The 24499-nt window shown below is 43.1% G+C and overlaps 1 long non-coding RNA gene across 2 annotated transcripts in view; it reads left to right on the top strand.

Annotated features, from left to right (window-relative positions):
* Positions 1–24499, top strand: part of LOC133267277 (uncharacterized) — a 45701-nt gene that overhangs the window by 5535 nt on the left and 15667 nt on the right. For both annotated transcript variants that reach the window (XR_009742691.1, XR_009742692.1), the window contains exons 2-3: positions 16224–16325; positions 21070–21281. This is a non-coding gene — a long non-coding RNA (uncharacterized LOC133267277). The remainder of the gene's footprint in view (positions 1–16223; positions 16326–21069; positions 21282–24499) is intronic.

Genomic DNA, 24499 nt, shown 5'->3' with positions numbered 1-24499 from the left:
AACACATTTGTGCTATAGCTCTTGGTCCCTTTTTCTTATATTACTTAAAGCAATATAATAACTTTTGCAGGCATATCATAGGAGACTGCCAACATTTCAAACATTTCCTTGATGTAGGATGATCACAATTGAAAGGAATGTGAATTTTATCCAGCCATCGGTAAGGTTTTGTTTTTCTTAATCCCTGAGACTAAATCGCTGGATAGCTTTTAGCCTCCAAACTAAATCTTAATTGAGACCTGCTGTCATTTAGGTTTCCTCATGATTCTGCTAACCAAAGCACCAGGGCACCTTTGAGGAAGAGCTATGGACAGAGACCCTTAGTACTTCTCTCTGTTGGGAGTGGGCTGGGCAAGAGAGGTTTACAATACTTAGGAAAACGCAATCAAAGTTTCTTTTCAGTCCCAAAGTTCCTTTGTTTGAGTCCTCTCCTAGTTAAACTTGTGAACAGTGTAACCCAGCCAGGATTCCCACAGATTGGAAAGCAAGCTGGTGTTTTGTGTCCCAGGGTGCTGTCATTTTGCTTTACACATGGGTGATTTCCACCCCACCCCCCCCCCCCAGTGTGAGTTCAGCTTATCTCTCAAGAATTGTACAAAACAAAACCCAGAGCCTTCCATCCCCCAGAAGAACTCGCTAGCAGTTGGCTTTCATCTCGGTGTCTGTGGAGGTGTTGAGGAAAATGAGCAATTCAGCTGTGATGGCTGTGTCACAGAAATTAGTTGTAAAGATCCTGATATAGGGGAGAAAATGAGGGACATTTTAATGTCATTTCTACTGAAATAACTTGGGATACCTCCAAGCACTCTGACAGCCAAATGGCAATATTTTCCCCAGCAAAATAGGTTAGGTCTCTTTTCAACAGGAGCAGAGGGCAGTTTCTGTCCCCATTGCCAGGATCATCCACAGATGCAAGGAGATGGGAATACAAACATCAAGTACAATTCCGTTTGCCTTCCCAGTGGCAACAAACCCATGCCAACACCAATGAAGAGCAAATGTCCTACCAAAGGTGGGAACAAGGAAGGAGGAGGATGAGCACAGCCTTTTCACCATCTCCCTCAGCCCCCCATCTCCATGACATGGTCTGGAGGCTTTGTTTAATTTGGAGGAAAACTGAGCATCACTCACAGTTCTTTTGAGACTAGACTGGGAGAGAAGCACTGAAGTGGTAATGCCAAGGCTTAGCTATAACTAGGATTTTAGCCCCAGGTCTCAGTTAAAAACTAATAATTTAGACTGACTACTCAGGTTCTGCTAGAGTTTGTGAAGACAGGTCATTTCTCACCCTGAAACAAGCACGGAAGAAATGAAATCCAGGAACCTCTGGAGGGACCTGTTTCTCCCTTTCTAGAAGGGCTGTGGATTGCTAGCCTGGGACTGCATGTCTGACTTCCTGAGACATAAAACGAGGTCAGAGGTGTCTGGGTTTCTGCACCATGGCTTCTCCCTTTTAAACAGTGAATATAACTCATTCCTCTTTTGCAATGGAGTCGCAAGGTTGAACACAACAGTGAGTGCCCATTGTGCACACAGAACATGCCAAGTGCTGGAAAGAAAATAAAAAGCCTGAACACAACCAGCCTGAGCACCTCAGCATTTCATGGTGCAAAGAACACCAGCAACTCCCTGAAATAAAATTAACTATTCTTTTTATGTGAGCTGTTGAGAGTTCCTACCTCAGATTCTTACTTCTATTTTGTATCAGGATTTAGCTAAATAATGAATCCCAGTGAGCATTTTGCTCTAGGGAAGTATTCCCAATAAATACCAATGGGCTTTTGATATTTTGAAGATATTCTAAATGCATGGCTTACACATAATTACTAGTAAGAGTGACTATTTCTTCTTAACACAACTCAATCACTACAAAACTTCGGCAAAAATCCTACCAATTGAATAGTACAGGCTGGGGAGCAACTGACTGCTGCAAGGCATGTGGGAGCTGCGGCAGAGAGCTGGTCATAAGTGTGCCAGCAGCACACATTAGCAGCAATGAACGCTAGCAGAGCACTGGGCCGCACCAGCAGGATCACAGCAGCAGATAGTGTGAGATATTTATTCCCCTTTGCTTTGCGCTCATTGGAGCACATGTAGACACTGAGTTTGGTCTCTCATACACACACAATATGTGAAAGACACTAATAGCTTAGGGTGAGTTCAGTGTAGAGCCACCATGATGGGTCTTGGCTGGAAGATGGGTCATAACCTGTGAAGAGAGGCTGATGGACCAGGGCTCATTCATCTTAGAGAAGCAATGGCTTCTCTAATCAGCGGCCCTGCAGTACCTACAAGTAGGATATCATGAAGCCTGAGCCAGGCTTTTCATCGGTGCATGGTGGGAGGATAACACAGAAAGGTTATACTTTGAAAACAAGATACGAAGGTCGTACATCAAAATGAGGGAAGTTTCTGACTTGGCATGAGGAAAGTCATTTTCCCCATGAGGACACCCAAGCAGCAGAGCAGGTTGCCCAGAGACACTAGCCTTGGGGGTTTTCAAGACCAACTGGACAAAGCCCTGAGTGACCTGAGCTGACCCCATAGCTGACCCTGCTTTGAGCAGGAGGTTGAGCTTGGTGAACTCAAGAGGTTCCTTTCCTACCTTTATTATTCTGAGATTCTCATACTGTAAACTGTCATCTGTGATTAATACTTTTAATTTTAAACTTTAATTTTAAACATTGTCAGTCATCACTGGGTAGCTCTTGAGAGACCACAGGGCAGTTAAACTATAATAACCTGTGGGTCTTTTCTCCAATAGCATCATATCCATTTAGTTAAAGATCTTCTCAAGCAAGAACTCAAAGGTTATCATCAGTATAACTACATGAGTGGTCATGACTAAATGCCAATCTGCTAAGACCTGGTCTGGAGCCAAATGAAGTAACTGCAAAGTTTGAGGGTACACATCAGCTGACTTGAGATATAGATATCCAAACCTGAACTCATTACTGGCAACTGAATTACACTCTGTGAGAAGACGTAAGTCCACATACTTAGGCAGAAAGCTAAAATAGGTAAGACTGATTAGTGCCAAAACATATTTACTCTCCCCTGACTACAAAAGGAGTCTGACTGCTTCAGATATAGCTGCGTATAGTGCACACCTGTAAAGTTAGATGAGATGGATGCTAACCCCATTAACTTCAATGGACATGTGAGTGGGATGGACTATGCTTGGAGCCTGTTGAGGTCAGTACAGTCAGATTCAAAAGTAAAATGTACAAACTCCATGCAGAAATACATTTATGGTGCGTTTTCCAATTTAGAGTTTTATTCCCATAACTTTGCAATTGTAACAGTTATTTATTTGGGATATATTTTCCTTCCTATTATGGGTGGAGCAGTCTTGAGGACTATAACAAGAGAGTGGGTGAAAATTCACAGTGAAGAACATGAGGAAGGCAGAGGACAAAAATAGCCGACTCCACTAACACATCTTACTTTTTCTCTGAGGTCTATGTACATTGTGTTGGGCTTCTTCCAAAGTCCATAACAAAGGCAATACGAGCCTGTCCTAATGTGCCAGTGAAAAAGGCTGGTGCCATCATCCGTGTTACCAAGGTATATGGTTCCAGCAGGTGGGGATGAGCTGCCCAGAGTAAGAAGGGCTGTGGGGAGCCAAAAGAAGTTGGGGTTAACCTTAATTTCACAGTTTGTTTCTGTTGGCAGAAGCAGGAGGCCACACGGTGAAGTGAATTGAGACACTGATGTGGGTTAAAAATACTGGCGTGGGAAGGGAGGGAGACTGGAGAGTGAAGAGAGGAGGGCAGCAGATGGGAGTGGGATGAAGGCTTGGACCACTGGTCTCAGCAGCAACCAGCTTGCGCTGGTTGGAACCTGCTGTGTTGAAAACCCAGAAAGCTGAGGAGCTGAGCCTATGTGGGGGGGAAGGTGGAGGAGGGTCTGACTGCTGCCTGAAAACACCCCTAGTAGGGAAACAAGGCAGAAAAGGGAGAGTGACCAAAGACAGTGTTGTTCCCACATCCTGAAAATGTGTTTATGCTGGTCAGTAATTCCTTTAGGTTGGAAATTAGAATGAGGTTTCCTTTCATCTTCATTTCACTTATTTTCTTTCAGCCTTCAGCAGTTTTGCCTTCATAAATAAAACGATGTCCAAACTAGAATCCCTTCACCATCCACCCACCATTAGCGTTCTCTGAAAAACAAATTCAATGTCAGCATTCTAGTGACAGGCAGAGTCACTGTAGCATGAGGATGTAAATGACAAACAGGTCTCAGAGAAGCAATAGCTTGTATTAGGCAAACTGAAATTAACAAAACAGACAAGCTTCCAAGTACACAGGTCTGAAGAAACGCTACATGCCCAAGTCCTACTTGTTTTCTCTTCATAAATACGCCGGCTTACTAGACATTGTGGACTACCCTATCAGCCTTCACTGCCTTTTCAGTATTGCTTAGTTTCCAGCCCCCAGAGTTCATGTTTCCATTTCATTTTACTTAGTTTTATAATGATTGATCACTCCATTCTTCCTATGCCACCTCCAGGCACCCACCACTTCTGCAACTACATAATGGAGCTAATGAGAGAAACCATTAAAACAGGAGAGAGATGTTCAGGAGGCAGAGCACAAGCCAGAAAGGTCCTCCACACAGCCAAGACACTTGCCTTTTGTAGGTCAGACATTCTTTGATACAGACCAGTTCCCGAGTATTCAGGTCTCATATCTACACTTCTTCCTGCATGTTTCCCCCCTCTCCTCACACTAGTATGAGAGCAGACTGCCTGACACTTGCTCTACAAGTAGCTGGCAGCAGCCACACAAGAAACTGTGGCTTGGGCTGCAGAAAAAACATACACTGACAAGCCACATGTAGAAACAGCCCCCCACCCAAAGGAAAGAATTACAATAACCATCATTAGTGACTGCCTCAACTCCCAAACACCCAGCAAAAAATTCAGATCCATTTCAGAACCTCTCTTCCCACTTTCAGAAAGTAGCTTTGCAATTGCCATGTAATTACTCAGAAAAAGAAACATTATATAAATGCAATTATCTCCTCCTTGAGTCACGGCACTTGCTGGCTGTGTGCTGCCTAGCAGCAGGCTGAATTCCCCGACCAACCCAAATGAGACAGTTCTGTGGAAAGCTGACACTGTGTTTGGGAATGCTAAGCCAAGCAAGCAAACAGTTTATCAAAACAAGCTTTTCTAAATCAGTCCCATGAAGCAGAACAAACATGCGGGCAATACCATTGGAAAGGAAGATATGTAGGGCTCCAGTCCTTTAAATCTCCTCTATACTTTGGTTCTACAATAGCTATGAAACAAACAGCTACTGAAAACAAATACATTTAAAAAATCACCCCAACAAATATTTTTATCATAGTGACAGCCCCAGTGTAGATACGAGCATGCTAACATCAGAAGCCCTTCTCCAGCTTGTAAATTTTGTTCCATTTGGGAAATCAATCTGAGCTACACATCAATGCAAAGCAAAGGTTCTTCCACGCTCCCAAGGCGGCAAAGTACATCAAACAAACATGAGATGTGTTACTCACTGCCTGTGCAAAAAGCCTTGCTTTGCAGTGTTTGTGCTGGAAGCATGAAGGACGCCTTACAGATGCAATTGGGAGGCTTGTGTATTTGTGCTGCAAGCACTTATTACTGGCTGATGGCACCTTAAGCAGGGTTATTCAGGTACAAAGCACTCACATACAGGATGGATACTCACACACACATTTGAGTGCACCGTCGCAGCTCACGCATGCCAGACAAGATTCATAAATTGCCCAGGCAGACCTCTGTGGTGGTGGAGACAGATCATTTATGAGAAAGCTGGTTATCTCTGAATTGAGTAATGACCCTCTATGACTCTCTCATTCAACTCCCGTCTCCCTATCTGAGACACCAGTAGCCCTCTGCCCCTCACTCCTACTTTGCCCCCACCACACATCACTCTTCAGAGTGTAATTACTTCATATAAACCATATAACGAAGATTGGTGTGCCTGCTAGCCTACTCCTTTCAGTCCCTTAAGTTAGCAAGGAATAGATTTTCAGGCTGCATATGCTATCTAACATCAAAATGCCTTCTCTTGCATCTAAGTGAAGCCAAATGCCTAACACTTCTGTTCCTACTGCACCTATGGAGGAACGCTGGCGATAGTGGTTCTTACTTCAGATGTACAAGCCAGTATTTTCAGCCACTGACAGGTTCCTGCTGTCCCAAAACTATGATTCAGATTCCAGAGTAGACCAAGAAGTTCATCCTGATCTAGACTGTCCTACGTATATACATACTTCTGTTACCTCTCCATCTTTAACGTATTTATGCAGTTTGCCTAATACTGTATTCTATGTCATTTATATTCTGATGCTATATCAAATGTGAAAGCCAGTTGTAAACTGACATAAATACTCTGTTGCCTCTTTTCTAATCTAAATTAGTCCACCTTCAGCACCTAACCACCTAGCTATATCTAGAGACAGTTTTTTCTTATTAGTCATCTCTTTACTTTCAGGTGCTAGTGGAAGAATATAAAATCTCCTCTTTGACAAAATAAATCGATTTAGCTTCTTTTGTCTCTCTTTAGATGGCCAGTTCAACCTATGCCTGCGCTGCTCAACCATTCTCTGTTCTCTGCCCATCTGTCAACAACCTTTTAAAATCGTAAACACCAGGCTCAGTATTTCAGAAATGGTCTCATTAATGCTGTACACATGGAAATACCACCTCCTTGACCTTTACTCAGCAATCTGCTCTAATCCGAGACAGTAGCATTTGCTTTCAGGTATATTGTATCACACAGGGAGCACATGTTTAGCTGGTTATCCATTATCAAGAAGCCTGAGTCGCTGGTTTCCAAAATACAATCTCCCAGTCAAATGGCATGCCTCTAAAAGTACACTTTTGGCCTGTGAGTACCTTGAATTTGGCTGAAGATTTAAATACATGGGTTTTTGGGGGGATGAAATCAGTTTAACAGATAATTCAGAAGACCCTGAAGAACACTTCCGTCCTTGACATTAGCCTTTATTCCTTCATCGATGGTTGCATCATTGTCTTTGCTTAATGAAATATGACATGTGCTCTCACATTAAAAAAGAAGTAACTAAATAGCCCTGATCCTAAGAATGAGCCTTTGGTATATCTGTCAGGAACATTGATTCTGAATGCTTCCTCATTTATAATCACTTCAGCAAGTGTGAACATTAGCCAGATTGCAAATCATTTAATGTCTTTAATTAGTGTTACATATTTATAGCTTTGGTTTTTACTCAGAACATTATATGGAACAAAATCATATGCCTTATAGAAATTTTGGTAGAGGTATGTTTAAGTAGATTACCTTTACTTATAAACCATTACTTCTACCAACCAAACAGGTAGCGTTCAAAAAAATTACTTTGCAATTATTTGACAGAGAGTTTTCATAAAACTGTACTGATTACCATGAATTGTGTCATCTTCTTCTAACCCCTTACTAACTTCAACTCCATTATCAGCCTTCCTGTGATTTGCCCTAGAATTTATCAGATTACCACCTGCTTTTGAGTCATCCTTCTCATCTTTTCCTTATTTGATCCAACTTTCTGGTTTGGGCTTCAACATCTTGACAACTGACTTCATTCTTTTCCAGTTCTTGGTGCTAAAATATAACGAAGTCAGGTGCAATAAATGAGAACACACTTTTGCTCAGACTACAGTAGTGAAAATAGTGATTTTGTCTTGGCCATTTTGATTTCCTCTACACATTGTCTCCTCTGCTGGGTTAGAAATACTACTACTACTACTACTACTGCTAATAATAATAATAATAATAGCATAGTTGTTTTCCAAAAAATTAAAATAGAAAACCAGATTAAAGCACTCAAAATGTTCACCTTTGCTCTTATTTTTGGTCAGGGGATGGAACCTGCTGTAAGAGGTGTAGGTGGAATCTGCTCTCACTGAGTTTACTTGAAGTGTTGCAACTCCATCAGTTCAAACCATGTCATTTGTTAAGTTTTGTGCACCACCTAAGACAAAACACAATCTGACAGATCCCTTCACCAATGCGGAGGTGCACACGACCAGCAAGTAATGAGGATAACAGTACAGCCTTCCTTCAGCACCTTCTTTCCCTGAGAGGAGCTATGTGTTAAGCAAGGAAAAGTGGCAGAAGCATTATGGAAAAAAAAACAGCTCTCCTTTCTAAGCATCTCAACTCTTGATTCCTTTGGTTCATGCAGGATAACTTTCTGTTGCATTCACTATGCAAAGGCAGCCACTGAAGGTGGAAGAAAGGGATGACTGACCTTCAGGAGATGTCAATTTCTGCATGGTACATCTCTGGGCATCATCATTACTCTGGGTCTTCCCAGCTCGCGCTATTTAAAGAAGGCATAAAGCTGTGATAATTTGAGATAAGCTGCCTGTGTAAAATGACAGTGAGTCACAGGGATACCCCAGCCTGGGCCCAGTAAAATAGACTACTAAAAACCAGTACCCCAAATTCCAGACTGGAGTCTGCTGCTGTTTCTAGTTACATAAATGGTAACACAATTTATCAATTCACATGCCAGTTAGCACTGCTACCTCACACTAACTCACTGCTAAATGCCTGTAACAGAAGCTCAGGTGACCTTCCAAATCCAGGTGGAAGGTTTTAAGAACTGAATTATTACTTACATACCATGGGAAAGTAATTGATACTCTGAAGTGTCTTTGACTAATGTACTTTGTCTAACATTTCGTCTGCTCCAAAATTGTGTCCAATTTATCACTTCTGGCAAGAAATAGGATCACTTGTGTGGCAAGCTTTAGTGATTAAGATTGAAAACAATTTGTACAATGTTATTGCCACCTGTATTAAAGAAGGAACAGCTGCTACTCCTCACAACAACTTTGAAGGGTAAAGATAGATGGCTAGAAAGCTGCATGCACATTTGTGTGGGAAGCATGAGGAAGGGAAAACACTGGCAAGACCCACGCTATAAGCACATCTGGGCTCAGAGAACAGACATCCACTATTAAAGGAATGGCTCCCTGATGCTCAGCTTTGAAAGTGGAACAAATATTTAGTGCTGGCTCTGAATTTTCCAGCTTTCGAGTTTAAAACAACATGAAACAGACTTTGCAGCATGGAGCCATTCCACGCCGATTTGCTCATTGGGTTTATCTTATGGGGCTATTCTGGGGATGGCCAGCCTTCAAGAGGTGATCCACTATGCCTTGGCTGGCTCCAGAGTCAAGCCACCAAAGATCAGCTCAAGGTTTCTAGGGGCCCTGGCAGCACTTGGTTTAAGCTCCATTTTCTTGATTATGGCAATACATGGTAAGTGTTAAGGACTTCTTTGAATTAAACAGAAGATACCAGGGATGTGACACAAGATGATTAAGGGGCTTTTGGGATGAAGTCTTGTGCAAAAACTTGGTTTCTTCCTTTTCATTGGGGATATGCTTCCTCTCCCACAACATGCCCTGGTGTTTTCCTTTGATGAACCCTCTCACACCCAGCAGGAAGGGCAACAGCTACTGCAACAGGAGAGTGGCTCAAGTGCAAGGGAAACCATGCACTGGGCTAAGTTGGCTGACATAAAGCATGCTTATCAACAAGCAGCAGGCAGCCTGATCTGTTGGAAGGGATCTCTTTGGTCAGCCTTTTTTCCTCAATTCAGGAAAGGGCATGGATCATTCTTCCATCCCTCTCTTCAGTGTGACACAAGAGGGTCTGTGGCACAGAATGGGCCTCCCATTGCTGCAGGGAGGTCTCTTCTTCCTTCCTGTAGGGTGAGGATTTCAGAACAGGCTGAAGGGAGAAACGGACACTAGAAGACAGCAGTGGAGGTAGGACTGGGGTGGAGCTCAAACCACCTCAAGTTTTCATTTTGTCCAGTATCCATGTACATGCTCACATGTTCAACAGCAGACCGGCCCAGACTTCTCCGTACCCCCCTGCTCAGAGACAACATACCTTTTTCTTTATTAGTGCTGCCTGGAAAACATCAGAGAGAAAGCAGATACCCATAATGTCGTGTGGAAAAGGCCTCTGGTTTGCCTGATTTCATTAAGAGACAGACTGGATCAGATTTCCTGTCCTTCTTGAAGAGTATTTGCAAGGTTATCTATTGTGGAAGACACAGCTTTTACTACTGAATTCATAATAAACTGGACTGGAAACAATCCTCCTACATGGGCAAAAATGTTTGAGACTTTGAGAGAATTGTTCCAAAGAAAAATCTAAGTTTACAAAAAATTAAAATCCAAACCACATTTATCCCTTCTTTCCCCTATTTTGTTAGCTTTGAGCACTTCAAAATATGTTGATTTTTTTCTTGTTTCAGGGTTCGTATAACTAAGTCAAGTGTTAAAATGATTTTGAGCTGTAGTTTTAGTTTTGAGCTAGTTCTTTACCCCAGAAATATCAAAACAGGGAATTTAAATTTAAAAAAAATCTGATTTTTTTTACACCTAAGTCTCTTATAATTATTAATTCTCATGAAAAGGGTTAGTTTTAGACAAGGTAGGATTTTGTTTTGCTACCGAAGTGTAACATGACATTCCCAAACAACTTATCTCTAACAAGGCAGTCAAATGCCTTGTGTTCATGTCCCAGGGAAACTGTTTTGTAAATTGAAAGTTACTGCTATTGCAAAAGCAGGAAGAAACTCTTCTGACCTCTGCAGCTTCCACGCGTAGAAAAGCACGTTCACAGTGCCATCAAAAAAACTGACCTATTGAAATACTCCTTTGAATGTACAATCTCCTCCTCTGTCATCCATCCAACAAAAAAAATGCTTATATGCAACAAGGAGTTTGTGACCACTGGCAAATAGAAGCAGATGATACAGTGAAACTGCTTTCTGATTGCCCCTGCAAGCATCTGAGTGCTACCAGGGCCACCAGAAGGTTCCAGATCCCAATCTTGTCCAGTGTTAATCACTTAGCACATTCCAAAACTGTGCTATCTGAAGAAGAGCAAATCCATGTCCTCTCTGCCAAGGTTTGGATCTGCTGCCAGATTTGACAGAGCTGGCACAAGTAGTGGGATTCACTCTTCTTAAGGCAGACAGACCCAGGGGACCAACTCGGGGAAGAATTAACCGGTGGTATTTTAGACTGACTTCCCATTTGTTGCATGTAAGAACAATCACACATTTCTATGGATGTGGCCAGGGAAGCTGATATAAGCAAACTGCCACCATTTCATTTGCTACTGACTTTTTCCTCTGAAATCAGTCTCGGCTACAACTGAACACAGGGCAGTATCTCTGGAAGAGGGAAACCCCAACTCTCCACAGTGCTCCAACAGGCAACTCATCCACTGAACTATTTGCAATGAAGACATGACACCCTGTCCAAGGTTCTGTCCAAATTAGTTCTCCACAGTTGTATTGTAATGAATTACCAGATTTATCTGTAGCCATGAACCACAGCACATGAAATAATTCTTCCATACACAAGTTACTGTTCAGATTGAGTCCAAATTGCCCAGAGATCAGAGTAACGGGTACAACAGCTCTTATGCCCACTCCTGAAATAACGTGTCTGTGTGCAGTCCTGAACACACCAGTTGAAAGGGATGGTCCTTCCCAACAAGAGGAGCTGCGGACATCCAGCTCTTGATCATTGCTATGTGGCATACCACTGGACTGAGCCCTTGAGACTGCATACTGCCACACGCCAACATAAATGTGAAGTAGGCTTATGGACCTGGCAAGGGAAATACTCTGGTTTGATTATTGGACTCTTTGAGTAATTACAGATTTGCACTGCTGTGGGCAAAAGCATTCCCAGCTACTCTTAAGAGCTGAATTCCTCTGAAGCAGGCCCAAGTCAAGGTGGTGCATTAGTTCCTCATACCATCTCCTGGAGGTGGTACACTCTGCAGCGGAGCTGCTGGAGCATGAAAGCCTTGAGAATTGCTTTTGTACATGAGAAAACTGTGAATACCAGGGTTATTTGCCTAGGTTGCTCAGCCACCTAAACAAGCCATGTTTCGTTATGGCACAGGCTGCCCTGTTTGCCTGCTGGTGGGCATTTGGCCTGTGTGCTGCCTTGTGTTCACCTCACTGTCTTCGCTGTGAGCTCATCTCACCCCTGAGCCAGCAAATTCCAGGCGAGCCTCCTGTGCAACAGTGCAGACCTTGCTACAAACAAGTGTTTTTCATTATTGTTGTTTAAGGAAAATGATTTCCAGAACTTTGAAAAAAGAACACAACAAAAACCACCAACCCCCCCTTATATATATATATATACATATATAAATACACACAAATTTCTGTGGGAGGCTTGGTGAACTTTGAGAAATATTTGTTACCAAGTGGTATGCCTTTCTTTTTGTCAGCAAGCCCAACACAGACATTTAGGCTTGGATGACCGTGTAACTGGTATGCTAGTGAGATGTTTATGTAGGGATGTAACTTGCTGTGATTGGGGGAATTAAAAACCCACAAAAGCAAAAACACAAAACAAAAATAAATGGCTTAAAATGTCACAGGTATTTTCATATTTATCCCAGTGCTGAAACCACTTTGGCAAATTTTAAAATTCTGATTATTTGATAGGGTTGAAAGTAAGCCAGGGGAAATTAGGATGAAGTGAATGAACTGTTATTTCTGAAGAAGAACTGGATTATTGCTGAGAGGAAAACATACTTACCTCCAACCACCATACACACATCTCATAACACAGAAATGGATGAGGTTCTATTTCTAGGGCTTCAAATGAGTAACTGACAACTGACACTTAACTATGCACATTTAAGCATGTGTCCTTCTTAGGTAACTCCTGCCTTTTACATAAACACATTTGGTTTCAATAAAAAGATATGACTGGGGGTTTTTAATTGGATTTTTTAATTTTTTCAACAGGAGAGTCCAAACTAGTCCTTTGTCTGCAATTACCATCCTGACAGCTCAAACCATAGCTAACTTCATTAGCAGTCATTCATCTCATGAGGCATGTCACTAATAAACTACTGTCACCTTGGATGCAAGTCCCTTCCACTAATGTTACAGTTTTTCAGATAGTCCAGCAAGACTCTTAACTTCATATGGAAAATCAAGCACAGCAGCAGAGGGAACCAGAATATTTCTGCAAGCCTGCAGGTATAGGAGCATTTGGTCAAAGGCAGCTACTCCACTCCTAGCACTCCTAGTGTTTGGAAGATGGACTTTGCTGGTCAGACACTTGTATAACCCATATAACTTGTATAATGCCCACTATGGCAGGCATTTATGTGCAAAGCAGAGATGACTAATATCTTGGCCAAATAAGTTACAGATGAAAAACCTGCTGGCTTGCTCATGTTCAGATTTAGAGCAGCTCTACAGACTGAGACTTCATTTGCCTAGTTGGTCCAAAAGGCCCAGTTTAGTAGAGAGCTAGAGCAATTACTCACAAGTTTGCATAAAACAAAACTCAGGAGGTTGTGTTCCTCCTTGTACTCTATAGCTCAGCTGCAAAGCCAGTAAACCAGTTCTGTTTCTCTGTTTCACTTGATCACCCATGCTTTAACTGTTGTGAACATGCTTAAACCACCTAGTTGTAAAGTCCTGTGGGAAAAGGAGGGAGGGAGGGAAAACTCCTCTGGTCTGCTTTCAGCTCTTCAATATTAACCAGCTGCAAGTCTAGCCTCTTGATTCACCAGTGCCCTGGCCCTCAGGCCAGAGTCACAGAGAAAGTCAACACTGACAATGCAAAACCAGTATAGCCATGCTGAGGTTCCCAGTTCACCTTACATGGCAAAGGGAATGCAGGCACCAAATGTAAAAGCTGTCTGCAAACCAAGTGATGAGATTAATCATTAGCTTGCCAACTATGGCAGTTTCTACACTTCTTTATAGTTCTAATTTCATGTTATTTTCCCTAGAAAGTTTATATTAGACAAGACCACTACCCATCCCAGCATCTTACAACAAAACTATTAACTAGATTATCTGTCCTCCTCCTTGTCAAGTCCAAGTGACATTTACAACTACTAATTCAATGAGCTGATGCATCATGCTGAAAAAGAATTACAAGTTACAATGAACTTTCAATCACAATTGTAAAAATAGTCCTGGAAGCAGTGCAATTGCCAGTTACTCATCCGAAGCCATAATAAATTTAAACTTGGATACTCTGCGATGGTTTTGTTCATTTTTCATATATGCTTTGTTTAGAGTATGGACTTAAGCAGCCAAGAAATCCCAAGAAAGTGGGAGAAGACAAATAAAAACAAGAATTAGGAAAAGGTGAAGTCATAATATGGGCAGTAAATGGACTAAGAGATCCACAGGAGTGTAAGAACATAAAGCTTTTAAGGTAGGATGAGGAACTGGATCTCAGTGATATGCCCTAACACATGAATTCTGAGCGGGGATGACAAAGTGGGTGCCTCAGAGCTGGGGAAGAGGGCTGCATAAAAATTATTCTACCTCCCATAACACGTGTGAGGCTGCAAACTGGGGAGAGAGGATAGTGCTGCTTCTTTTGTCATCTCTGCCATGGTGGCAGATGCTTGTGACAGAGGGGTTGGGCACACCAGCATAGCAACATCATCACCTGCAACTAGACCTAGGAGGAATTGTAAGTCATGTCTCAAACTTGGGAGGAGACAGTGTGTAAATTTAAAGCATTTGATGTTTACCTTACCTTAACTCAGACCAGCTTACTCATAATGGTTAACAGAAGGAGGGGGTGGGTGGGAAAAGGGACTTCCTTCTAGCATCAGCTTTGAAGCTAGAGCTACTGACCTGTAACCTTTTCTCCTGCTTTCATCACAGCATACATCAAGCATAAGCTAGTGTACAGTCAGGCAGAAGATCACAGCTGCAGTTCTGGGTTATGTTCACATCAACAACAGCAGTTTGTGATGATGACGTCCTCAAGGATCCTGTCCATATGCCATGGGTGCCAGTCAGAGTGTTCTCATCCCCCTTACAAATGCGTGGGCTTGCACTGGGTGGAACACCATCCTCCCAACAGCTGCCCAGGCAGAACCCAACGAGTACCTGCAGCTGCTCTGCACTGCCACGTCAACCTTTATTGTTCATTTATTGCCTGGACCAAGCTGGTCCCTGATAAATTGAGTTTGTGAGCCAGAGACTGCAGAAGGATACAGGCTGATGCCTGCCTGCTCACTGGCGTATACCAGGAGGGCTTCTGTTATGCTTATGGGAAAAGTGGGGCTCTGGGAGGCAGCTACAGGCATGTTTTACCTCCCCGAGCCTCTGCTCTGCTGCCTACAACTAATTCTTCACTCGAATTAGAACATGGCGACTCCTGCTGATATGCACTTTCAACAGGACAGCTAAAGCTTTTATCCTCCTTAGGCCTTCAACTACACTACTTTCTCTGCTTTTACATTAACTCATGTCTACTTTGTCTGGGTTCATGAGACTCTTTATTACCTCCTGTTTCATATGACTTACCTTCTCCTACCCCTGTGCACAGTTAAAGACTTGGTGGGTGGCAAACGTTACACACACACACAATGGATAAGATAATGTGAATCTGTAGGTCTGCCCAGGAGCAAGTACAAGGGCAATCAAGACTTCAGGGCCTTGGGATCTGTGGTTAAGGGATCAGGAGCACCGTTAGCATTCTCTATCGTTCCAGCTGCAGGGATTGGTGAGGGAAGAAACAGGAAGAGCTACTAGATCAACACCTAGCTCCGAGACCGGTGTCACCAGCAGAATTTTGGGATTTTTTGATAGTGGATCAGTTTACGTTGTACAAGGCCTGATGGTGATAGACAGGGTACCCCTGTCTCAAAGGGGGAAAAGGATCTTTGCACAGGAGTTAGCAGGGCTTACTGAGAGCTTTAAACTACACTTGAAGAGGGAAAGGTGTAAAAACAGGCTCACTAGAACACCTGCAAATGGTCATGTAAGAATTAGGGTTTCTCCCAGTGCAAAAGGTGGTGGAATCAATAGCCCAAATAAGTACATCTACACCAACGCACTCAGCACAGGCAGCAAACAGAAGGAGCTGGAAGGCACTGGGCAGCAGGAAAACTATGACACGGTGGCCATCACGGAAACATGCAGCTGTAGTGCTGCAACGAATGTCTGTAATCTCTTTAGAAAGGATAGGCAAGGAAGGAGAGGCAGGGGGGTAGTCCTGTATGCTATAGAGAGTGTTTTGATTGTCTAGAGCTTAATGATGGTGATGACAGGATTGACTTTATGTGTAAGAGTCAGGGGGAAGGCCAACAAGGCAGGTGGGAGCAATGTTTACTCCTCTCGGCTAAAACTACAGCAATAATCAGTCACTATTCCCTTTATAGTCCTCCTCTCAGACAGCTTCCAGCAGGTTTGCGGCCTGTTGCAGAGAAACGAAATGCAGCCCAGACCCCTGCTCCAAGCTCTGAAGGAGAAAGACCTCTGGGGTAATGCTCTTCAACCAGTTACCCTCCAGCTCACTTAATAGATTTGAGAGGTATTTATGTTTAAATGTGGTAGTTAAAGCTGCAGTTAAGTAGCAGCCATCAGGTGAGGCCTGTCCTGTTCAGCCATGGCAGAAATAACTCTCAGTTCATGAACTGGGGCTGATTACAGGATCTGTGCCTATAGTTTGACCCCAAAGGTAGGTCATCAACCTACCAGGCATGTGAACACCTTCAAGCAGGATTTTCCAAGTGAGAAGCATCAGGCAATTCTCACTGCAGGTTCCTTGGGAATTTGGGTACATTCTCTGTAGTACCTCTGCAATCTCTCAGCTCACATACACTTTCTGAACAGAGAAACCAGTCACCCGTTAATCAAGGTTTATACCTCAGCCACTTATCCTGGCTCTTCATTAACTTCTCTCAGCTCTCGCCACCCCTACTAATACGTCCCATTAACGCATCTAGCCAGAACTCTTTCAAACAGCTCCACCATAAACAGAGCAGGTTAGATAGTTATTTCCAGCAACAAGTGACTATTTTCTGGGGTCCTGAAAATCCTGCCATTAAGAGTTGTCAAAGATGAAACCCTCCTGTGATGCAATGTTGGGGACTCTGTTCCCAATGCCACCACAGATCTTCTGCCCAGCTCTCATACAAGTCACCTCACGTCCTCATACCAGTGCTTGCTGTCTCACTGTGACCTGCTCAGGTCACAAGGACTGCCTGTGCAGTCTGTCCCTCGGGCTGTTCTCTTAATTAGAAACTAATAACTCCCTGCAGCACTTCATTCAGCACAGAGAGTTCTAGAAGAGCAGATACCTGAAAGAGCAACTTTTGAAATAGAGTGGTGAAAATAATACAGGAAATAAAAGGGGAATTCAGTGTCAAGCAATAAATAATATGTTTGTGGAGTAAAGGCACAGAGTGTTTGTTCATTACGAAGCAAGAAAAGGGGAAATTCCTTATGGCAGATCTGGAAGGCATATGGGTTGTACCTTATTTTCTTTCCTCAGTGCTATGAAAGGGTACAAAGTAAAATCATGCAGTATACAGAGCAGCAGTTAGCCCTTTCAGTACAATGTTGTCCTTCTTTAGAGGAGCTTGGCTTAAGATTTTATGTTTGCCTTTCTTCTTTAAACACAGCTGACAAGGAGTTCTTTAGTGTTTTTACTTTTAAAAGGATTTTAAATGGATTTGTCTTTCCATCATTTTCTAGTACTATGATTTACCCTGGTAAACCACATGACTCATAGAAGAGTAAATTTGCTTTTGGCACTGTTTGGCAAACAAATGTTTTCTGTATGCCCCAGACTGCACAACTGAAATGAATGTATTAATTGAAATGTAAGGGTAATAATCCCAAATCACTTGTTTGAGAAACCCTTTTACTTCTGGAGTGCTATTTGGTTGCCTAAGCTATGAAGTCAAGTGTTGGCTGAAAGCTCAAGCATCCTGCAGCCTTTGGTTCATGGAATTTAGCACAAGGTTACTGCTGCTTAACATGAAAGCAAGTAATGCAACCCCCTTCAAGATTCTCAGGAGTAAGCAAAAGTGGTGAATGCTGTAGGCATTTCATATGCAGGTTTCATACCTCATTCTTGGGCAGTACCAACAGATGAAATAACAGGCCAACAGACTTCAGACTCTCACTTGATGCCCTTAGCAAAACACCATCCTTCTTTACACTGTTGTACAGATCCCTCAGCTAGCAATTTCTCACAGCTGTATCTTTCTTCCTGGGCTGAGTACACACCAGCAGGTCAGCAATGCATCTCAAGAAGGCAGGAGCGTTGCTTGGATCGAATACCTTCCCTGTCCTGGATACTTGAGAGCCTTCACTTCAGAAATAGCTCAAACAGCCTGAATGACAGTCTCGCTTCACAAGCAAAGGAATTGACATTGGCGTTACTGCAATGGCATAACTGCACCCTACAGCTATGCTTACAAGATTCCCACACCTGAACTAGCCCCATCAGTGTTAGCACATCTCCCAGGTCACAGGAAAGATGCATGTTCAGCAGGAACAAGAAATGCTGCATGAGCTTCTTTGACTGCCCTTCCTCAAGGTCGCATCTTGCAGAAGAAAAATCGGCCTGGTGGGAAGACAAGGAGGAAAATAACATTCTTGCCCTCAGCTCTGAGAGGAAAGACCACAAGCAGTACGTGGCTCACACGACAGGGGCTGGAGGAGGAAGATGAGAGCAAAAGAGATTGCCAAAGCTTCTACAAAAACAGAGTCCAGAGAGATGAATTAAGCAAGGCCAACACCAGCAGCTTTGCAGCAAGGCAGAACATAGCGCTTTCATGAAGAGTTCCCCTGTAGCTGTCACCCACCTGGCCAAACTCTTTGGCCCAATGTCTGATCACAGTTCTGGATGCATATTGAGTGTATGCACAGGGAATGGTACAAGTCATCTCTGACCCTTTCATCCATCAAGACCAGTTGCAGCAAGTCCAGAGGAGGGCCACAAAGATGGTCAGAGGTCTGGAGCACTTCCCGTATGAAGACAGGCTGAGAGAGCTGGGGTTGTTCAGCCTGGAGAAGAGAAGGCTCTGGGGAAACCTCATAGCAGCCTTCCAGTATCTGAAGGGGGCCTACAAAAAAATCAGGAGAGGGACTTGTTACAAGGGCATGTAGTGACAGGACAAGGAGGAATGGCTTTAAACTAGAAGAGGGTAGATGTAGATTAGATATTAGGGAGTTCCTCCCTCTGAGGGTGGTGAGACACTGGAACAGGTTGCCCAGAGAAGCTGTGGCTGCCCCATCCCTGGCAGTGTTCAAGGCCAGGTTGGACAGGGCTTTGAGCAACCTGATCTAGTGGAAGGTGTCCCTGTCCATGGCAGGGGGTTGGAACTGAATGATCTTTAAAGTCCCTTCCAACCCAACTTGAGCGGTGAGAAACTGGGTTCAACATACTGAACACCTTTTAGAAGTCTGGGAGGATAAACAAACAAGAAAACCAAACCCTACTTCACAACCAGAAACTGGCTGCTATTTGCACACAAAAATATAACTTCTTTTTCTCCCCTGGGAAGGGCTGCTTTTGTGCTTAACACCCAGACAGACAAGAAAAGCCCTTGCCAGGACATCGGTTTTCCTCATTTGCTGGGAGCAGAGAAAGGAGACTGCTGTGCAACCTTTACTAGCAGTCTCACCCTCAGCTGAAGGAACCTACAGCTTGCTCGGTGCCTTTGTTATAAATCTGTTTTGGTTGGGAAAGGGGGCAAATGCTAGTGCCATGATGTGAGCATATTCTAATGCAGCAGTTAATTCTGCCTTCTTTTATGAAGTTGTGCAGACAACACATTAATGCTGTCTAGAAGAATTTGGAGGCGGGGGGGGGGGGGGGGGGGGGGAAGGCATGCCTCTCTGCATGCTACCGAGAAGATAGTGAAAGCATTCTGAAGTTCAGAAACCACTGTCATACCCCAGAGACGCCCCTGACAAGTCAAGAGAAACACAGCCATTCCTGACAACCGCTTTTCTGGAAGTACAAAGAGCGAAAGTTACTGAGCTCTTCAAAAAAAATAAGTAAATCTGCTCTATTTCCAAGGTTTCCTTCAGACTGACTCTCCTGGCAAGCGGAAAAGATCCCAAAGCCAAGTAACTTTACTCAAGCTCTAGCTCATCTTGCACGTCGCATGCTAGAAGGATTACGTTATGGCTTACTGCAGCCCTAGCCTGAGCCTGGCTAAAACTTCACACCTCAAACGTGTGGCATAAACTCTTTGCATATTCCTTTAACTCAGTTTTCTCACAAACTTGCTCAGCTATTTCCTGACTATGGGTTGTTTCTTTTCTTGCAGTTCAGGTCTTTCTTTGAAACATGAAGTGTCTCAGAAAATTCACATGGAGGCACTGGTTATGAGTGGAAAGACACCTATATACCTGAATGCTCAGGAGGTGAATGCCATGCATGATAGCAGGTTTTGTGTCTCTCATCAGGACAAGCACAGGGCCTCAGCAATGTTATGTTTCAGCTACTCAAGACAACAAGCAGGTTTAAAAAACAAACTAAAATGACCTCTGAAAGCAAAACTGGTCAGTTTAAATCCAGATTAATGATCTCCAGTGCAGAGATCAATCCTTTATTTTCTGTTTGCATAATCCACATGGTGGTCTGGCTCTAAGCACTGTCCCAGTATAGAGAGAAACAGAAATATTTTAAAGAAGACAAAGCTAGTCAAACTCATGAAATATTATATTTTCAATCTACAACTATGGATTGGTCATGCTTTGGTTTACCAGCTGCTTTTCTCTAAGAGTTTGTTCAGTGAAGCCCACAAAGAAGCTGATTTTACCCTGGATGAGGTCTGTTGACCTTTGCAGCACAAAGCTGCAACATTAGGCTGCAGATGAACAAGCTGCTGCAATAAGCATTCCAGAGCTATTGAACAACTTCGGATATCAGCCTTCCTGATAAATGCATTGGGAGCAGTAAAGTAAGGCCATGCAGCATGCACCCATTTATGATACCTGCCAAAATTCCTCAGCCCTTAAAAGGGATATAAAAGAAATGATGTTGCTGATTAAAAACACATACCACTGACAGTGGCAAAGTTATTTAATCATATTTTGGAGGGAATCAGAGTTTTAACCAGGGGTCTGTCTCATGCACCATCTGGAGAGGTGTGCAGGGAAACCCTGCACAGCGCAGAACTGTTTGAATTGGCAGAATGGTTAAGTAAAGGAAAAGACCTTTCTCCTCCTTTGTTCATCTGTTTCACTGACCTTTTCTTTCAGAGAAGAATTAAAAAAACAACTTGGATCTATGAAGAAATATCTGGAATAAGGAAATCCTGCAAGTGAAAAGAAGTCTTACAACTGGGAAAGGCAAAAAAACAGCCAGTGTAACCACAATGCTGGATTTTCTATGGAGATAACCATTGTCGACAAAGCTCCTGTGTTCCTTCGATTAACATACTGTAGGTGGAAGCCAAAAACACTGAATAATGGTAAGTTTCACTTTCTAGAAAGTCAAAAGCTGTTTTGATAGAAGCATAACTGCATTTCTTTTCTGTTCAGCAAGAAAATACTCTTTCTTATAGGCTGACTGAACACCCACGCTGTTCAGAAGTCAGGCAGAGCACTCCTTCTTAGGCTTGGTCACAACCAGTCTTAGTGCCAAAGCTAGCAAAAGCTGGTATCCTGGGTAGGGATAACGCTGCAAGTCTTGGCAGTAAATGCATCTTCACTAAACACACTGCCAGGAAGATTTTCTCCAGTGATGGAGAGGGAGGCTTAACTCTAGTAAATGATGTTTCAGAGACTGGTACAGCACAACGAGGTACAGAATCCATGTACAAAGATGTGAGCGACTTTGTCCATCTCTCCATTCAGGGAGCACTTTTGAAGACTGTGCTGATGACTTCTTATATTTAAAGGAAATTTCTGGATGTCAACGGGAAGAATTCAGCATCTCCTATAAACAACCTAAGACATTTTAGGAGGCCTTGTACCCCACAACTTTAAAACCTTCACGAGTTCCGCATTTCATGCTCCCCATTTGCTGGTCCACCGCACCATAGTTCCCATGCTATGTTGCCATGTGGGCAGCACTACAGGTAAGGCAACTAGGCTCAGGGCAAAGACAGTGAAAGACAAGGAGATAAGAATGCTAGTAACCTACATATTTATGAAGTATTTCTTCTATCAGCCTAATACGCAAATGTATAGGCATGTCTGTGCATTACGATGCACCTATTCTCCAGCGTTTGAAATCTAGATGGCCCTTGAGGCAAGAGTCATGCAGAACAAAGCACACGGCAACACTAACTCCATGCCATAACAAACATTTTATCAGTAATAAGACCAAATTGCGGCTGAACAAGCTTAATTTTGCTCCTTAGCTTTCCCCCACAAAGGACAGTCTTAGAACCTACATCCTTACACAGGTGATAGAAAAGATATTACATTTACGGTGTAATTAAGTAAATCATGTCAGCCTCCCAGAAATGAACCCATTTATAAATACCCTGGAGTCTTCCTATCTTGCATGCACCACTTGAACACTTGTTTAAGGTGCTGCCAGGGTGCCTGTCATCAGTAGGACAAGGTTGCCAGTAGAAACTTTGCAGCAAAAGCCTGCAGACAGGCTTGCTTATCTGCCTCTTCATCTCCAGCACCATATTCACCCTTAAGAAAACTATTTTAAAGGGAAACCACAATGCAATTTTGAAAGGGGCCTGCATTAAAGAAATCGAGTGAACTCGGAATCAATGATTTCATAAGCAACATAAAAGAAGATTTTTTCACTTCTTATTGCTTTGAGAAAAGAAGCCTAATGTAAGGTTGTTCTCTGGCTTGGTTTGATAGGGGACAGGAGGAATCTCAAAGTTTTCCCCGAAACCCCTTAAGATTCCAAATGCAATCTGCATCTCTTCATGTTTTTCAGTGATTCTTTTAACAGAATTCCTTTTCCAGAGACCATACTAGTTAAAGGATTACTACTTGTCCTTCACTACATTTACTTTCCTCATCTTTTACTGTTCTCACTGTAAATGAAAGTCATGGGTCTTTGTACCCCTCTTAAAGAAGATAAGTACATAAATTACCACCAAAAATATGCCCTGAGTAAGTCATGTCAGTTACACAATTAAGCATTTTCTCCTTCTCATGATGTGTTTTATTGAGGTATAAATCAGGACTACAAGGCAATCTTGCACAGACAGGAATTTTAGGGAGGGGGTGCAGATCCCCTGGGCTTGTCTAGAAAATGAGAAACACATTCATAGATGATACATCTCACTGTGTGCAAGATTCGCAGGAGCTACAGAGCACTCCGTCTAGACTGAGATTTAACTTTCTCATTTAAAACAAGTGAAATAGGACTGTGCTGGATGCAATTGCATAAAAACTTTCTGTGTTGGATTAAGGAGGGTTTTGCAAAGCCCAGTTACACTGAAGAAATTGTGCGGGCAGAATGGAGTGTTGCCAAATCACAGGGAGTAAGCAGGAGCTGGAAGGTAGCAAGCGAATCCCTATGTTTAGCAAGACTGCGCTTACTTTCTTCTGTTAAGCAAAAACTTTCCCTTCTTTCCTGCTACTAAAGGCAGGCAGGATGCTTATGGCAGACTTTGCTTTCTTCCAGTCAGGACTTAGCTGCAGACCTTTCTCATTTCTCTCTAGGAAAGTATAAACTGAGGCCAAATAAGAAACCTAGGCTTGCTTGCATCTGGAGCGTGCCTGGGAAGACACAGCAGGATTCAGATGCAGTTTTTTTCTTGCACTTAGGAACTAACCAAAACCACCACTATGTACTTGGGCCTAAGTGCCCAGATGGAAGAGAGAAGGGAAGTCTCTGCTTTGCAGTGCTGCCCAGCAGAGGTGAAGTACACATCTCATAACCCACCAAACAGAGGAACCAGATCACTACATTCTCAATTAGTTAATGGAAAGGGGGCAATCACATTTGTCTCAGTGTCCTCCCATGCAGACGTCCCCTCCCACTAGATCCCCAAACTCTGTATTTGGGATTCACACTGAAGCACTAGTCCTTGGCTATCTTGCTAGTGCTACAGTGCTTTATTTCTCCAGACAGCTCTGCACCCAAAGATCTAGGGCACTAGTATCCACCTCACCTAACAATGACAATTAGCGTAGGTTGTTCTCCCCACAGTCAGTAGAACTGTATTACACTGAATAAGCCCTGGAGACAGCTACCCCTCAACATCTCAGCTAGGCAGGATAAATTTCACCCGTCCTGAGAAATAAAATTTGTAGCTAACACTAGCACCTTCCAAACAACAGCCATCTAAGCTCTGCCCATGTATCTTTGTGCTTGGATGGCAATGGGGCAAAGGCAATGTTTTTTCCTCTGTGCACAACCCAACCTCTTTGGCAAAGCCACGCCCATGCCTGGATTCAGAGGAGCTGTGTAACCAAATTAAATTGTCCTCATTTTGAGGTACAAAGCACAGCTGAAACAAGCTGAAACACGTCTGCAGGCTCTGATGGCCCCCAAGGAAGTTATATTTGAATCAAGTACCTCCCTCTTGACGTGCAGAACCTTAAAGCACACAGCATTAATATTTTATCCTTATGAGCCTTCCAGCACTGCCAGCTCACATTACATTATTCTGGAGCACAAGACTAAGAAATACACATTGGTTTCTACAGTGCCCTTCCAGAACCTAGATTTTGCATGTATCTCAGGATCCTTTTATTTAGAGAA

Source organism: Pezoporus flaviventris, unplaced genomic scaffold (assembly GCF_033815535.1).
Source record: "Pezoporus flaviventris isolate CSIRO_AGI_PZ_B2104156 unplaced genomic scaffold, CSIRO_AGI_Pfla_v1 ptg000007l, whole genome shotgun sequence".
Taxonomy (NCBI): Eukaryota; Metazoa; Chordata; class Aves; order Psittaciformes; family Psittacidae; genus Pezoporus; species Pezoporus flaviventris.
Note: the sequence above shows the minus strand (reverse complement) of the source record. Positions and strands in the feature narration are given on the sequence as shown.